The 6,235-nt window shown below is 38.5% G+C and overlaps 1 non-coding gene across 1 annotated transcript; it reads right to left on the minus strand.

Annotated features, from left to right (window-relative positions):
- Positions 1 to 4,950: 4,950 nt before the first annotated feature.
- Positions 4,951 to 5,073, minus strand: LOC122709770. Its single transcript, XR_006345732.1, has one exon. It is a non-coding gene; the product is annotated as a small nucleolar RNA SNORA26 (small nucleolar RNA).
- Between the last annotated feature and the right edge of the window lie 1,162 nt (positions 5,074 to 6,235).

Consider the following 6,235-nt stretch of genomic DNA (forward strand, 5'->3'; position numbering starts at 1 on the left):
TGGTGTTCTGTGGTTCATGGGGTAGCAAAGAGTTAGACACGACTGAGTGACTGAACTGAACTGAACTTGCCCCACTGCCAGAGATTGAGCTGTGTGGTGGCAGTGTCCTCTCCTGTGGAGAAGGTGGAAAGCAGTGAGTGAGTGCCTGGCCACCTTAGTTGTGTGGGATGCAGTTGGAGAAACTCATTTCTTTCCAGCAGCAACCAGAATACCACAGCAGGACTCCCATGACCAGGGCCAGAAACGCAGGTAAGAATTTCAGAGGCTGTTACGGGGGACACAGCCCTGCTGACTGTTTATGACTTCAGCAGGGAGTCTACCCACAAGCCTCTGGCATTGCCTCACATTGAGGACCTCCCCAAAAGGTCTGTAGGCACTACCCCTGCCTGAAGTGCTAAATCCAGTACTTGCCCACTATGGTTGGATACTAATGCCTGTTGCCTATTGCAGTGGTGTGGGCAGAACTAGCAATCAGAGTACTCTCAGAAAATCAGACCAGAGTGTGTTGGACAAGTGAGAAACTATAAAATGGAGCTTTAGTCCTATCTTCTGGAAAACAGAAAAGAGGTTCCACCAGCAAGTCTGGTTAGTTTTAAGAACAAGAGAAAACACAGAAGATTAAGAATTCTGCCATAAGAGAGAGCAAAGAGTGTGACTTTTCATTACAAAACCTAGGACACCTCAGATAGAGAAACACCAATAAATAATACCACTATCTGTAGACAACCAGTTAAGATTTAAGAAGGTGTCTGCTATTTCAAATGTGAAAGCAACAAAACAAAACTACAAGAACATGAAAAATGAAGGCAACAGGCCATTGCCAAAAGAAATCAATGATTCTCTAACAACTACGGAGAAGGCACTGGCGACCCACTCCAGTACTCTTGCCTGGAAAATCCCATGGATGGAGGAGCCTGGTAGGCTGCAGTCCATAGGATTGCTAAGAGTCAGACTTGACTGAGCGACTTCACTTTCACTTTTCACTTTAATGCATTGGAGAAGGAAATGGCAACCCACTCCAGTGTTCTTGCCTGGAGAATCCCAGGGATGGGGGAGCCTGATGGGCTGCCATCCATGGGGTCGCAGAGTCGGACACAACTGATGCAACTTAGCAGCAGCAGCAGCTAACAACTAAGCACAAGTTCATGGACTATTATGATCTAGTCACTAAAGAATTCAGTATAGCTGTTTGGAAAACAGCAAATAGAATTCAGGAATATATAAAAAGATTTATAGCCTATGACCAAGTGGGATTTACTTTATGTATGCAAGATTGATCCATCATTTGGATCAATTAAGGTTCAATAGCAAAAGGTTAAAGAGAAATCAACATGATCATACCAATAGATGTAGAAAGCAATTTGGCAAAATCAAAGTCATTCAGGATAAAAATTCTCTAGAAAGCTAGAATAAGGAGGGAATTTCCTTGACTTGATAAACAGCAGGACACTTACATGCAAAAAAAAGAAAAGAAGAAGAAGAAGAAGGTCTACACACAGATGTTACATACTTTACAAAACTTAACTCAACAATGGATCATAGAAATCAATGTAGGATGCAAAACTTAAAAGACAACATAAGGAGAAAATCTGATTACTTTGAATCTGGTGATTACCTTTTGAATACATCATTAAAATCATCATCCATTAAAGAATTGATAACTTGGATTTCATTAAAGTTAAAAATTTCTGCTTTATGAAACACACAGCCAAGGGAATAATAAGATAAACAACAGACTGGGATAGAATGTTTGCCCAATGCATATGTGATTTGTGGTTGTTCCGGGACATGCTAGGCTTTCCTGTCCTTCACTGTCTCCCAGAGTTTGCTCAAACTTATGTCCACTGAGTCAATGATGCGATCCAACTGTCGAATCCTCTGTTTCACCCTTCTCCTGCCTTTAGTCTTTCCCAGCATCATGGTCTTTTGCAGTGAGTCGGCTCTTTACATCAGGTGGCCAAAGTGTTGAAGCTTCAGCTTCAGCATCAGTCCTTCCAATGCATATTCAGGGTTGATTCCCTTTAGGATTGACTGGTTTGATCTCCTTGCAGTCCAAGGGACTCTCAAGAGTTTTCTACAGCACCACAGTTCGAAAGCATCAATTTTTTGGCCCTCGGCCTTCTTTATGATTCACCTCTCACATCCATACATGACTACTGGAAAAACCATAGCTTTGACTAGACGGATCTTTTCAATATGCTATCTAGGTTTGTTACAACTTTTCTTCCAAGGAGCAAGCATCTTTGAATTTCATGGCTGCAGTCACCATCTGCAGTGATTTTGGAGACCAAGAAAATAAAGTCTGTCAGTTTCCATTTGGCATGGCATCCACTGATGCCATGATCTTCATTTTTTGAATGTTGAGTTTTAAGCCAACTTTTTCACTCTCCTCTTTCACTGACAACAAGAGGCCCTTTAGTTCTTCTTCACTTTCTGCCATTAGGGTGGTGACATCTGCATATCTGAGGTTATTGATTTTTCTTCAGGCAATCTTGATTCCAGCTTGTGACTAACCCAGCCCAGCATTTCCCATGATGTATTCTGCATATCAGTTAAATAAGTAGGGAGACAACCTACAGCCTTGTCATACTCTTTTCCCAATTTTGAACCAATCAGTTGTTTCATATCTAGCTCTAACTGTTGCTTCTTGACTCACATACAGTTTCCTTTGGAGACAGGTAAGCTGCTCTGGTATTCCCGTTTCTTTAAGAATTTTCCAATTTGTTGTGATCCACACAGTCAAAGGCTTTACAGAAATAAATGTTTTTCTGGAATTCCCTTGCTTACTTGCACATGAACATTTATAGTTGCTTTATTCATAAATGTATGTGTATGAGCAAAATGATATTTATGTTTATTCATTAGCCAAGTGGTTATAGTTGCCTTATTCATAAGTTTATGTCAAAACTTGGAAACACCCAAGAAGTACTTCAATTGGTTAATATATAAACAAACTGTGATATATCAGTGCAATGGAATACTGTTCATTCATAGAAAGAAATGTGGTATCAAGCCATAAAAAGACATGCTGAAGTGAAAGAAACCAATGTAAAGACTTCATGCAATTATTGTCCAACTCTATAATATTCTAGAAAAGGGAAAACTTTGGAGAAAATTTAAAAATCAGTGGTTATCATGGTCTTGGGCAGATGGATGGATGAATAGATGAAGTACAGACAGTTTCTAAAGCAGTGAAACTATTCTGTATGAATTAGTGGTGGATACATGTCATTACACAGTGGTCAAAATCCATAGAAGTCTCAAAATTAAGAGTGAACCCTAATGTTAGTTATGGACTTTTGGTTTATAATGTATCAATGTTGTTTCACCAACAGTGACAAATATACAACCCTGGTGAGGGTTGTTGGTGGTGGCAGAGACTGTTTTGGGTGGGGGAGGTGTGGTGTGAGAACTATGTACATTCTGGTTAGTTTTGTTGTGAACCTAAACTGTTCTAAAAAATAAATTATGTTAATAATAATAATAAAAAAAAAACCCTAATCCACAACTCTAGTTAAACTAGTCAAACTGGTTTTCATTAGTCTATGACAGTGGAGGGCTTGATGTTGATGACCTTCTGATCATTTGAAAAGCAATGGGAATGTTATTTGATGTGCAATGCCAATAAACTGAAAGTTGGGAAACTGGGGTTTGTAAGACAAGGTCTTGTACTAACACAGTGATGACACTTTATCTCACTGTCACCAATTGCTTGTTAGGAAAAATAAAGATTAGACTAATTGATCTCAGAGATTCCTTCTATTTCTAAGTTACATTTGACTCTTTCATTCCATAAAAAGAAATGAGCTTCAACAGAGAGAAAGTGGGACAGAACAAGGACACTATTTTCCCAAAGAAGAAAATGATTGCTCTAGAGAAAGTGACCAAATTTGTTTGATCCAAAATAAACTGGTGTACATCTTTTACAGTATAGAGCTGTGTCAGTTAGGCAGCAAATCACTGATTCTCTTTGTCCTAAATACATATTGCACAGATTCTTGGAGTCAGTAAAGTTTAAAGTTCATATACAAAACTAAACTTTTCTGACCCTCATTTTATTCAACTGATGCTGTAATTATTAACCAAACTGATATATTTGGAAAATCATTACTGGAATGAATAACAAAATATTGAGTCATAGTACATAATCAGTAAATGCAGTGCACCTGGAGAACTGAATGTTTGCTTGAAGAGAAGCGTGAGTGTCTCAGGAAGAGGTAATTGAAAGAATCCAAAGAGTTGTCACAGGTATGCCAATTCTCAGTTACATGAGGAATAAAACATGAATCCATGTAAACATTAGGAACAAAACATTTTGTAATTAAGTCTTGACAAAAACTTATTTTTTTTCTTACTAAAAGTACTTAGAAATAAATACACTTATCACCTGAAATGAATATGAAGATATCTTTGTAGAACATATGTTTGTAAAGTACCAGCATTAGTGATCTAGTGATGTTTATCGTCCCAGTGATATTTAGATCTTCACGACCACTAACTATCCTCTCCTGTTCAGGTCTGCATGTCTGGTAGTTCTGTGCTGAGCATCTGTTTAATGAAATCTTTGTCTCCCATCCTCCACTGAATCCACACCTGTTGTTCTATGTAAAATCTCCCTTCCTTGCTCTTGATGACAAATTGATATTATAAAGGAGTAATCACAGTTCAGACATACAAAAATGGAGTCAGTGGGCCTTTGAGGATGTGGTCTTGGGTGTGTCTTTGTATCACTGAGAACTTGGCATTTCTTTGACCTGATCCAGACCCAAGGACAGGACCAGCCCTATTCAGAACAACACATACCAGCTGCATCTTCGTATTCTCAAGGTCTCCCCTTTTTTTTTTTTTTTTTTTTTTTATTGTTAAACTGAAGGTCAAGTTTAAATTTAATGACTTTGGTATTAACTATACACATACTAGTAAGTGCTAAGACTTAAAATCTTCCAGTTCAGTTGTGACTCCAGACAGGATCCAGAGAAGAGTTCTAAAAATCTCTTCTCTGGGTTTTATGGAGACTTTCTTTACCCTCCTGTGTTAGCCTCTTAAGGCACTGCGTCAGCCTTGAAAGGGCACTGGAAAGGGCGAGGTCTCCCCTTTTAACTGTGCAACAGTTTGAGACACCAACCAATACTTACCTACAAGAACACTTACTTATTTCCACCGTCAATTATACTTCTTGATAAACAACTCATGTTACTAACTGTAACCTTGCCATCTTCGCACTTATAAGCTTCCCCCATTTTGTAGTCCAGGGAAGCACAATTCAAGTGTTTCTTGAGTCTTTGTCTCCTAGGGTACAATACTAACAAATCTCCAAAACACACCTTTTAATTTCAATCAGGTCTTCATTTTCTAGAACTTTGGTTAACACTGTGCATACTTTATTCTATTATTTCTGACAAAGAGAGACTTCAAAAGAACAGAAGCAATTGTGTGTCTGAAGGCAGCTAGGAGGCTTGAGCCATAGTTTTTCAAACTTTCCCCACTAAAATCTCGAGATTGCCTCTTTCCTAAGTACCTGAGCAAGTTTCACCTCTTCAGTGATGGAGGGGGAGAATTTCTTTTATTTACTCTCTTGAGAATCTATGATCCTTTAATCCTTGGAGTCAAGAGGCATCTATTTAACATGCAGTCTAATTTTTGTGAACAGAAGTGGGGTGTACATTCAGAGTAACATGTTTTGAGATGATTGAAGAAATTATCATGAATTGAGATACAGGAAAGCCATTCTGCTTATACATGATTTAACCTGAACTTTATGATAACTAGAAGAGCCTGTCTTATGGCTTTAGGTTATCATACATTGTACATCTCCTTTAATCATTAATGAAAAGAAGATAAAATCCAGAAGTAAACAATTCTTACTTTGAAAATAGGGGTAAAATGCAGCCCTTCCTATGGTACTCATACTAGCAGTCCATTGAAGATAAGGTTTCCTTCTCAGATGCCAAGGTCATGCTACCTCATTGTGAACATGCTAATCTGTCTCTTTTAAAAACTTGAAGGTATGTACCCCTGTCATGTTTGATGTATGACCTTTCCTCTGATGAGATATAAAACTGTGATGAAACCATCCTTCTCTGGAGCAGTTTCTCAAGGCTACTGAGAGACTGTCTCCTGGACTATAGTTCTCAGTTTGACTCAGATAATACTCTTCTATTCTGTGTTATTTCTTTGAGCCCCCTTTTTTTGGGGGGGGGGGCAAGAATACTGGAGTGAGTTGCCATTCTCTTCT

This window comes from Cervus elaphus, chromosome 15 (genome assembly GCF_910594005.1).
Source record: "Cervus elaphus chromosome 15, mCerEla1.1, whole genome shotgun sequence".
Classification (NCBI taxonomy): Eukaryota; Metazoa; Chordata; class Mammalia; order Artiodactyla; family Cervidae; genus Cervus; species Cervus elaphus.